This window comes from Oncorhynchus nerka, unplaced genomic scaffold (assembly GCF_034236695.1).
Source record: "Oncorhynchus nerka isolate Pitt River unplaced genomic scaffold, Oner_Uvic_2.0 unplaced_scaffold_1108, whole genome shotgun sequence".
In the NCBI taxonomy this organism is placed as follows: Eukaryota; Metazoa; Chordata; class Actinopteri; order Salmoniformes; family Salmonidae; genus Oncorhynchus; species Oncorhynchus nerka.
Window position 1 is genome coordinate 1 of NW_027040210.1, and position 12,922 is coordinate 12,922.

Consider the following 12,922-nt stretch of genomic DNA (forward strand, 5'->3'; position numbering starts at 1 on the left):
ATAGAGACAGTAGATCTAGCTGGTCTGTCATAATATAATAGAGACAGTAGATCTAGCTGGTCTGTCATAATATAATAGAGACAGTAGATCTAGCTGGTCTGTCATAATATATTAGAGACATAGAGACAGTAGATCTAGCTGGTCTGTCATAATATAATAGAGACAGTAGATCTAGCTGGTCTGTCATAATATAATAGAGACAGTAGATCTAGCTGGTCTGTCATAATATAATAGAGACAGTAGATCTAGCTGGTCTGTCATAATATAATAGAGACAGTAGATCTAGCTGGTCTGTCATAATATAATAGAGACAGTAGATCTAGCTGGTCTGTCATAATATAACAGAGACAGTAGATCTAGCTGGTCTGTCATAATATAATAGAGACAGTAGATCTAGCTGGTCTGTCATAATATAATAGAGACAGTAGATCTAGCTGGTCTGTCATTATATAATAGAGACATAGAGACAGTAGATCTAGCTGGTCTGTCATAATATAATAGACATTTACATCATTACATAGAGACAGTAGATCTAGCTGGTCTGGCATAATACAATAGAGAAAGTATATCTACCTGGTCTGTCATAAAATAATAGAGACAGTAGATCTAGCTGGTCTGTCATTATATTATAGAGACGGTAGATCTAGCTGGTCTCCCATAATATAATAAAGACAGTAGATCTAGCTGGTCTGTCATAATATAATAGAGACAGTAGATCTAGCTGGTCTGTCATAATATAATAGAGACAGTAGATCTAGCTGGTCTGTCATAATATAATAGAGACATAAAGACAGTAGATTTAGCTGGTCTGTCATAATATAATAGAGACAGTAGATCTAGCTGGTCTGTCATAATATAATAGAGACAGTAGATCTAGCTGGTCTGTCATAATATAATAGAGACAGTAGATCTAGCTGGTCTGTCATAATATAATAGAGACAGTAGATCTAGCTGGTCTGTCATAATATAATAGAGACAGTAGATCTAGCTGGTCTGTCATAATATAATAGAGACAGTAGATCTAGCTGGTCTGTCATAATATAATAGAGACAGTAGATCTAGCTGGTCTGTCATAATATAATAGAGACAGTAGATCTAGCTGGTCTGTCATAATATAATAGAGACAGTAGATCTAGCTGGTCTGTCATAATATAATAGAGACAGTAGATCTAGCTGGTCTGTCATAATATAATAGAGACAGTAGATCTAGCTGGTCTGTCATAATATAATAGAGACAGTAGATCTAGCTGGTCTGTCATAATATAATAGAGACAGTAGATCTAGCTGGTCTGTCATAATATAATAGAGACAGTAGATCTAGCTGGTCTGTCATAATATAATAGAGACAGTAGATCTAGCTGGTCTGTCATAATATAACAGAGACAGTAGATCTAGCTGGTCTGTCATTATATAATAGAGACATAGAGACAGTAGATCTAGCTGGTCTGTCATAATATAATAGAGACAGTAGATCTAGCTGGTCTGTCATAATATAATAGAGACAGTAGATCTAGCTGGTCTGTCATAATATAATAGAGACAGTAGATCTAGCTGGTCTGTCATAATATAATAGAGACAGTAGATCTAGCTGGTCTGTCATAATATAATAGAGACAGTAGATCTAGCTGGTCTGTCATAATATAATAGAGACAGTAGATCTAGCTGGTCTGTCATAATATAATAGAGACAGTAGATCTAGCTGGTCTGTCATAATATAATAGAGACAGTAGATCTAGCTGGTCTGTCATAATATAATAGAGACAGTAGATCTAGCTGGTCTGGCATAATATAATAGAGACGGTAGATCTAGCTGGTCTGTCATAATATAATAGACATAGAGACAGTAGATCTAGCTGGTCTGTCATAATATAACAGAGACAGTAGATCTAGCTGGTCTGTCATAATATAATAGAGACAGTAGATCTAGCTGGTCTGTCATATATATAATAGAGACAGTAGATCTAGCTGGTCTGTCATAATATAATAGAGACAGTAGATCTAGCTGGTCTGTCATAATATAATAGAGACAGTAGATCTAGCTGGTCTGTCATAATATAATAGAGACAGTAGATCTAGCTGGTCTGTCATAATATAATAGAGACAGTAGATCTAGCTGGTCTGTCATAATATAATAGAGACAGTAGATCTAGCTGGTCTGTCATAATATAATAGAGACAGTAGATCTAGCTGGTCTGTCATAATATAATAGAGACAGTAGATCTAGCTGGTCTGTCATAATATAATAGAGACAGTAGATCTAGCTGGTCTGTCATAATATAATAGAGACAGTAGATCTAGCTGGTCTGTCATAATATAATAGAGACAGTAGATCTAGCTGGTCTGTCATAATATAATAGAGACAGTAGATCTAGCTGGTCTGTCATAATATAATAGAGACAGTAGATCTAGCTGGTCTGTCATAATATAATAGAGACAGTAGATCTAGCTGGTCTGTCATAATATAATAGAGACAGTAGATCTAGCTGGTCTGTCATAATATAATAGAGACAGTAGATCTAGCTGGTCTGTCATAATATAATAGAGACAGTAGATCTAGCTGGTCTGTCATAATATAATAGAGACAGTAGATCTAGCTGGTCTGTCATAATATAATAGAGACAGTAGATCTAGCTGGTCTGTCATAATATAATAGAGACAGTAGATCTAGCTGGTCTGTCATAATATAATAGAGACAGTAGATCTAGCTGGTCTGTCATAATATAATAGAGACAGTAGATCTAGCTGGTCTGTCATAATATAATAGAGACAGTAGATCTAGCTGGTCTGTCATAATATAATAGAGACAGTAGATCTAGCTGGTCTGTCATAATATAATAGAGACAGTAGATCTAGCTGGTCTGTCATAATATAATAGAGACAGTAGATCTAGCTGGTCTGTCATAATATAATAGAGACAGTAGATCTAGCTGGTCTGTCATAATATAATAGAGACAGTAGATCTAGCTGGTCTGTCATAATATAATAGAGACAGTAGATCTAGCTGGTCTGTCATAATATAATAGAGACAGTAGATCTAGCTGGTCTGTCATAATATAATAGAGACAGTAGATCTAGCTGGTCTGTCATAATATAATAGAGACAGTAGATCTAGCTGGTCTGTCATAATATAATAGAGACAGTAGATCTAGCTGGTCTGTCATAATATAATAGAGACAGTAGATCTAGCTGGTCTGTCATAATATAATAGAGACAGTAGATCTAGCTGGTCTGTCATAATATAATAGAGACAGTAGATCTAGCTGGTCTGTCATAATATAATAGAGACAGTAGATCTAGCTGGTCTGTCATAATATAATAGAGACAGTAGATCTAGCTGGTCTGTCATAATATAATAGAGACAGTAGATCTAGCTGGTCTGTCATAATATAATAGAGACAGTAGATCTAGCTGGTCTGTCATAATATAATAGAGACAGTAGATCTAGCTGGTCTGTCATAATATAATAGAGACAGTAGATCTAGCTGGTCTGTCATAATATAACTAGAGACAGTAGATCTAGCTGGTCTGTCATAATATAATAGAGACAGTAGATCTAGCTGGTCTGTCATAATATAATAGAGACAGTAGATCTAGCTGGTCTGTCATAATATAATAGAGACAGTAGATCTAGCTGGTCTGTCATAATATAATAGAGACAGTAGATCTAGCTGGTCTGTCATAATATAATAGAGACAGTAGATCTAGCTGGTCTGTCATAATATAATAGAGACAGTAGATCTAGCTGGTCTGTCATAATATAATAGAGACAGTAGATCTAGCTGGTCTGTCATAATATAATAGAGACAGTAGATCTAGCTGGTCTGTCATAATATAACAGAGACAGTAGATCTAGCTGGTCTGTCATAATATAATAGAGACAGTAGATCTAGCTGGTCTGTCATAATATAATAGAGACATAGAGACAGTAGATCTAGCTGGTCTGTCATAATATAATAGAGACAGTAGATCTAGCTGGTCTGTCATAATATAATAGAGACAGTAGATCTAGCTGGTCTGTCATAATATAATAGAGACAGTAGATCTAGCTGGTCTGTCATAATATAATAGAGACAGTAGATCTAGCTGGTCTGTCATAATATAATAGAGACAGTAGATCTAGCTGGTCTGTCATAATATAATAGAGACAGTAGATCTAGCTGGTCTGTCATAATATAATAGAGACAGTAGATCTAGCTGGTCTGTCATAATATAATAGAGACAGTAGATCTAGCTGGTCTGTCATAATATAATAGAGACAGTAGATCTAGCTGGTCTGTCATAATATAATAGAGACAGTAGATCTAGCTGGTCTGTCATAATATAATAGAGACAGTAGATCTAGCTGGTCTGTCATAATATAATAGAGACAGTAGATCTAGCTGGTCTGTCATAATATAATAGAGACAGTAGATCTAGCTGGTCTGTCATAATATAATAGAGACAGTAGATCTAGCTGGTCTGTCATAATATAATAGAGACAGTAGATCTAGCTGGTCTGTCATAATATAATAGAGACAGTAGATCTAGCTGGTCTGTCATAATATAATAGAGACAGTAGATCTAGCTGGTCTGTCATAATATAATAGAGACAGTAGATCTAGCTGGTCTGTCATAATATAATAGAGACAGTAGATCTAGCTGGTCTGTCATAATATAATAGAGACATAGAGACAGTAGATCTAGCTGGTCTGTCATAATATAATAGAGACAGTAGATCTAGCTGGTCTGTCATAATATAATAGAGACAGTAGATCTAGCTGGTCTGTCATAATATAATAGAGACAGTAGATCTAGCTGGTCTGTCATAATATAATAGAGACAGTAGATCTAGCTGGTCTGTCATAATATAATAGAGACAGTAGATCTAGCTGGTCTGTCATAATATAATAGAGACAGTAGATCTAGCTGGTCTGTCATAATATAATAGAGACAGTAGATCTAGCTGGTCTGTCATAATATAATAGAGACAGTAGATCTAGCTGGTCTGTCATAATATAATAGAGACAGTAGATCTAGCTGGTCTGTCATAATATAATAGAGACAGTAGATCTAGCTGGTCTGTCATAATATAATAGAGACAGTAGATCTAGCTGGTCTGTCATAATATAATAGAGACAGTAGATCTAGCTGGTCTGTCATAATATAATAGAGACAGTAGATCTAGCTGGTCTGTCATAATATAATAGAGACAGTAGATCTAGCTGGTCTGTCATAATATAATAGAGACAGTAGATCTAGCTGGTCTGTCATAATATAATAGAGACAGTAGATCTAGCTGGTCTGTCATAATATAATAGAGACAGTAGATCTAGCTGGTCTGTCATAATATAATAGAGACAGTAGATCTAGCTGGTCTGTCATAATATAATAGAGACAGTAGATCTAGCTGGTCTGTCATAATATAATAGAGACAGTAGATCTAGCTGGTCTGTCATAATATAATAGAGACAGTAGATCTAGCTGGTCTGTCATAATATAATAGAGACAGTAGATCTAGCTGGTCTGTCATAATATAATAGAGACAGTAGATCTAGCTGGTCTGTCATAATATAATAGAGACAGTAGATCTAGCTGGTCTGTCATAATATAATAGAGACAGTAGATCTAGCTGGTCTGTCATAATATAATAGAGACAGTAGATCTAGCTGGTCTGTCATAATATAATAGAGACAGTAGATCTAGCTGGTCTGTCATAATATAATAGAGACAGTAGATCTAGCTGGTCTGTCATAATATAATAGAGACAGTAGATCTAGCTGGTCTGTCATAATATAATAGAGACAGTAGATCTAGCTGGTCTGTCATAATATAATAGAGACAGTAGATCTAGCTGGTCTGTCATAATATAATAGAGACAGTAGATCTAGCTGGTCTGTCATAATATAATAGAGACAGTAGATCTAGCTGGTCTGTCATAATATAATAGAGACAGTAGATCTAGCTGGTCTGTCATAATATAATAGAGACAGTAGATCTAGCTGGTCTGTCATAATATAATAGAGACAGTAGATCTAGCTGGTCTGTCATAATATAATAGAGACAGTAGATCTAGCTGGTCTGTCATAATATAATAGAGACAGTAGATCTAGCTGGTCTGTCATAATATAATAGAGACAGTAGATCTAGCTGGTCTGTCATAATATAATAGAGACAGTAGATCTAGCTGGTCTGTCATAATATAATAGAGACAGTAGATCTAGCTGGTCTGTCATAATATAATAGAGACAGTAGATCTAGCTGGTCTGTCATAATATAATAGAGACAGTAGATCTAGCTGGTCTGTCATAATATAATAGAGACAGTAGATCTAGCTGGTCTGTCATAATATAACAGAGACAGTAGATCTAGCTGGTCTGTCATAATATAATAGAGACAGTAGATCTAGCTGGTCTGTCATAATATAATAGAGACAGTAGATCTAGCTGGTCTGTCATAATATAATAGAGACAGTAGATCTAGCTGGTCTGTCATAATATAATAGAGACAGTAGATCTAGCTGGTCTGTCATAATATAATAGAGACAGTAGATCTAGCTGGTCTGTCATAATATAATAGAGACAGTAGATCTAGCTGGTCTGTCATAATATAATAGAGACAGTAGATCTAGCTGGTCTGTCATAATATAATAGAGACAGTAGATCTAGCTGGTCTGTCATAATATAATAGAGACAGTAGATCTAGCTGGTCTGTCATAATATAATAGAGACAGTAGATCTAGCTGGTCTGTCATAATATAATAGAGACAGTAGATCTAGCTGGTCTGTCATAATATAATAGAGACAGTAGATCTAGCTGGTCTGTCATAATATAATAGAGACAGTAGATCTAGCTGGTCTGTCATAATATAATAGAGACAGTAGATCTAGCTGGTCTGTCATAATATAATAGAGACAGTAGATCTAGCTGGTCTGTCATAATATAATAGAGACAGTAGATCTAGCTGGTCTGTCATAATATAATAGAGACAGTAGATCTAGCTGGTCTGTCATAATATAATAGAGACAGTAGATCTAGCTGGTCTGTCATAATATAATAGAGACAGTAGATCTAGCTGGTCTGTCATAATATAATAGAGACAGTAGATCTAGCTGGTCTGTCATAATATAATAGAGACAGTAGATCTAGCTGGTCTGTCATAATATAATAGAGACAGTAGATCTAGCTGGTCTGTCATAATATAATAGAGACAGTAGATCTAGCTGGTCTGTCATAATATAATAGAGACAGTAGATCTAGCTGGTCTGTCATAATATAATAGAGACAGTAGATCTAGCTGGTCTGTCATAATATAATAGAGACAGTAGATCTAGCTGGTCTGTCATAATATAATAGAGACAGTAGATCTAGCTGGTCTGTCATAATATAATAGAGACAGTAGATCTAGCTGGTCTGTCATAATATAATAGAGACAGTAGATCTAGCTGGTCTGTCATAATATAATAGAGACAGTAGATCTAGCTGGTCTGTCATAATATAATAGAGACAGTAGATCTAGCTGGTCTGTCATAATATAATAGAGACAGTAGATCTAGCTGGTCTGTCATAATATAATAGAGACAGTAGATCTAGCTGGTCTGTCATAATATAATAGAGACAGTAGATCTAGCTGGTCTGTCATAATATAATAGAGACAGTAGATCTAGCTGGTCTGTCATAATATAATAGAGACAGTAGATCTAGCTGGTCTGTCATAATATAATAGAGACAGTAGATCTAGCTGGTCTGTCATAATATAATAGAGACAGTAGATCTAGCTGGTCTGTCATAATATAATAGAGACAGTAGATCTAGCTGGTCTGTCATAATATAATAGAGACAGTAGATCTAGCTGGTCTGTCATAATATAATAGAGACAGTAGATCTAGCTGGTCTGTCATAATATAATAGAGACAGTAGATCTAGCTGGTCTGTCATAATATAATAGAGACAGTAGATCTAGCTGGTCTGTCATAATATAATAGAGACAGTAGATCTAGCTGGTCTGTCATAATATAATAGAGACAGTAGATCTAGCTGGTCTGTCATAATATAATAGAGACAGTAGATCTAGCTGGTCTGTCATAATATAATAGAGACAGTAGATCTAGCTGGTCTGTCATAATATAATAGAGACAGTAGATCTAGCTGGTCTGTCATAATATAATAGAGACAGTAGATCTAGCTGGTCTGTCATAATATAATAGAGACAGTAGATCTAGCTGGTCTGTCATAATATAATAGAGACAGTAGATCTAGCTGGTCTGTCATAATATAATAGAGACAGTAGATCTAGCTGGTCTGTCATAATATAATAGAGACAGTAGATCTAGCTGGTCTGTCATAATATAATAGAGACAGTAGATCTAGCTGGTCTGTCATAATATAATAGAGACAGTAGATCTAGCTGGTCTGTCATAATATAATAGAGACAGTAGATCTAGCTGGTCTGTCATAATATAATAGAGACAGTAGATCTAGCTGGTCTGTCATAATATAATAGAGACAGTAGATCTAGCTGGTCTGTCATAATATAATAGAGACAGTAGATCTAGCTGGTCTGTCATAATATAATAGAGACAGTAGATCTAGCTGGTCTGTCATAATATAATAGAGACAGTAGATCTAGCTGGTCTGTCATAATATAATAGAGACAGTAGATCTAGCTGGTCTGTCATAATATAATAGAGACAGTAGATCTAGCTGGTCTGTCATAATATAATAGAGACAGTAGATCTAGCTGGTCTGTCATAATATAATAGAGACAGTAGATCTAGCTGGTCTGTCATAATATAATAGAGACAGTAGATCTAGCTGGTCTGTCATAATATAATAGAGACAGTAGATCTAGCTGGTCTGTCATAATATAATAGAGACAGTAGATCTAGCTGGTCTGTCATAATATAATAGAGACAGTAGATCTAGCTGGTCTGTCATAATATAATAGAGACAGTAGATCTAGCTGGTCTGTCATAATATAATAGAGACAGTAGATCTAGCTGGTCTGTCATAATATAATAGAGACAGTAGATCTAGCTGGTCTGTCATAATATAATAGAGACAGTAGATCTAGCTGGTCTGTCATAATATAATAGAGACAGTAGATCTAGCTGGTCTGTCATAATATAATAGAGACAGTAGATCTAGCTGGTCTGTCATAATATAATAGAGACAGTAGATCTAGCTGGTCTGTCATAATATAATAGAGACAGTAGATCTAGCTGGTCTGTCATAATATAATAGAGACAGTAGATCTAGCTGGTCTGTCATAATATAATAGAGACAGTAGATCTAGCTGGTCTGTCATAATATAATAGAGACAGTAGATCTAGCTGGTCTGTCATAATATAATAGAGACAGTAGATCTAGCTGGTCTGTCATAATATAATAGAGACAGTAGATCTAGCTGGTCTGTCATAATATAATAGAGACAGTAGATCTAGCTGGTCTGTCATAATATAATAGAGACAGTAGATCTAGCTGGTCTGTCATAATATAATAGAGACAGTAGATCTAGCTGGTCTGTCATAATATAATAGAGACAGTAGATCTAGCTGGTCTGTCATAATATAATAGAGACAGTAGATCTAGCTGGTCTGTCATAATATAATAGAGACAGTAGATCTAGCTGGTCTGTCATAATATAATAGAGACAGTAGATCTAGCTGGTCTGTCATAATATAATAGAGACAGTAGATCTAGCTGGTCTGTCATAATATAATAGAGACAGTAGATCTAGCTGGTCTGTCATAATATAATAGAGACAGTAGATCTAGCTGGTCTGTCATAATATAATAGAGACAGTAGATCTAGCTGGTCTGTCATAATATAATAGAGACAGTAGATCTAGCTGGTCTGTCATAATATAATAGAGACAGTAGATCTAGCTGGTCTGTCATAATATAATAGAGACAGTAGATCTAGCTGGTCTGTCATAATATAATAGAGACAGTAGATCTAGCTGGTCTGTCATAATATAATAGAGACAGTAGATCTAGCTGGTCTGTCATAATATAATAGAGACAGTAGATCTAGCTGGTCTGTCATAATATAATAGAGACAGTAGATCTAGCTGGTCTGTCATAATATAATAGAGACAGTAGATCTAGCTGGTCTGTCATAATATAATAGAGACAGTAGATCTAGCTGGTCTGTCATAATATAATAGAGACAGTAGATCTAGCTGGTCTGTCATAATATAATAGAGACAGTAGATCTAGCTGGTCTGTCATAATATAATAGAGACAGTAGATCTAGCTGGTCTGTCATAATATAATAGAGACAGTAGATCTAGCTGGTCTGTCATAATATAATAGAGACAGTAGATCTAGCTGGTCTGTCATAATATAATAGAGACAGTAGATCTAGCTGGTCTGTCATAATATAATAGAGACAGTAGATCTAGCTGGTCTGTCATAATATAATAGAGACAGTAGATCTAGCTGGTCTGTCATAATATAATAGAGACAGTAGATCTAGCTGGTCTGTCATAATATAATAGAGACAGTAGATCTAGCTGGTCTGTCATAATATAATAGAGACAGTAGATCTAGCTGGTCTGTCATAATATAATAGAGACAGTAGATCTAGCTGGTCTGTCATAATATAATAGAGACAGTAGATCTAGCTGGTCTGTCATAATATAATAGAGACAGTAGATCTAGCTGGTCTGTCATAATATAATAGAGACAGTAGATCTAGCTGGTCTGTCATAATATAATAGAGACAGTAGATCTAGCTGGTCTGTCATAATATAATAGAGACAGTAGATCTAGCTGGTCTGTCATAATATAATAGAGACAGTAGATCTAGCTGGTCTGTCATAATATAATAGAGACAGTAGATCTAGCTGGTCTGTCATAATATAATAGAGACAGTAGATCTAGCTGGTCTGTCATAATATAATAGAGACAGTAGATCTAGCTGGTCTGTCATAATATAATAGAGACAGTAGATCTAGCTGGTCTGTCATAATATAATAGAGACAGTAGATCTAGCTGGTCTGTCATAATATAATAGAGACAGTAGATCTAGCTGGTCTGTCATAATATAATAGAGACAGTAGATCTAGCTGGTCTGTCATAATATAATAGAGACAGTAGATCTAGCTGGTCTGTCATAATATAATAGAGACAGTAGATCTAGCTGGTCTGTCATAATATAATAGAGACAGTAGATCTAGCTGGTCTGTCATAATATAATAGAGACAGTAGATCTAGCTGGTCTGTCATAATATAATAGAGACAGTAGATCTAGCTGGTCTGTCATAATATAATAGAGACAGTAGATCTAGCTGGTCTGTCATAATATAATAGAGACAGTAGATCTAGCTGGTCTGTCATAATATAATAGAGACAGTAGATCTAGCTGGTCTGTCATAATATAATAGAGACAGTAGATCTAGCTGGTCTGTCAAATTAGAATAGAGACAGTAGATCTAGCTGGTCTGTCATAATATAATAGAGACAGTAGATCTAGCTGGTCTGTCATAATATAATAGAGACAGTAGATCTAGCTGGTCTGTCATACTATAATAGAGACATAGAGACAGTAGATCTAGCTGGTCTGTCATAATATAATAGAGACAGTAGATCTAGCTGGTCTGTCATAATATAATAGAGACAGTAGATCTAGCTGGTCTGTCATAATATAATAGAGACAGTAGATCTAGCTGGTCTGTCATAATATAATAGAGACAGTAGATCTAGCTGGTCTGTCATAATATAATAGAGACAGTAGATCTAGCTGGTCTGTCATAATATAATAGAGACAGTAGATCTAGCTGGTCTGTCATAATATAATAGAGACAGTAGATCTAGCTGGTCTGTCATAATATAATAGAGACAGTAGATCTAGCTGGTCTGTCATAATATAATAGAGACAGTAGATCTAGCTGGTCTGTCATAATATAATAGAGACAGTAGATCTAGCTGGTCTGTCATAATATAATAGAGACAGTAGATCTAGCTGGTCTGTCATAATATAATAGAGACAGTAGATCTAGCTGGTCTGTCATAATATAATAGAGACAGTAGATCTAGCTGGTCTGTCATAATATAATAGAGACAGTAGATCTAGCTGGTCTGTCATAATATAATAGAGACAGTAGATCTAGCTGGTCTGTCATAATATAATAGAGACAGTAGATCTAGCTGGTCTGTCATAATATAATAGAGACAGTAGATCTAGCTGGTCTGTCATAATATAATAGAGACAGTAGATCTAGCTGGTCTGTCATAATATAATAGAGACAGTAGATCTAGCTGGTCTGTCATAATATAATAGAGACAGTAGATCTAGCTGGTCTGTCATAATATAATAGAGACAGTAGATCTAGCTGGTCTGTCATAATATAATAGAGACAGTAGATCTAGCTGGTCTGTCATAATATAATAGAGACAGTAGATCTAGCTGGTCTGTCATAATATAATAGAGACAGTAGATCTAGCTGGTCTGTCATAATATAATAGAGACAGTAGATCTAGCTGGTCTGTCATAATATAATAGAGACAGTAGATCTAGCTGGTCTGTCATAATATAATAGAGACAGTAGATCTAGCTGGTCTGTCATAATATAATAGAGACAGTAGATCTAGCTGGTCTGTCATAATATAATAGAGACAGTAGATCTAGCTGGTCTGTCATAATATAATAGAGACAGTAGATCTAGCTGGTCTGTCATAATATAATAGAGACAGTAGATCTAGCTGGTCTGTCATAATATAATAGAGACAGTAGATCTAGCTGGTCTGTCATAATATAATAGAGACAGTAGATCTAGCTGGTCTGTCATAATATAATAGAGACAGTAGATCTAGCTGGTCTGTCATAATATAATAGAGACAGTAGATCTAGCTGGTCTGTCATAATATAATAGAGACAGTAGATCTAGCTGGTCTGTCATAATATAATAGAGACAGTAGATCTAGCTGGTCTGTCATAATAT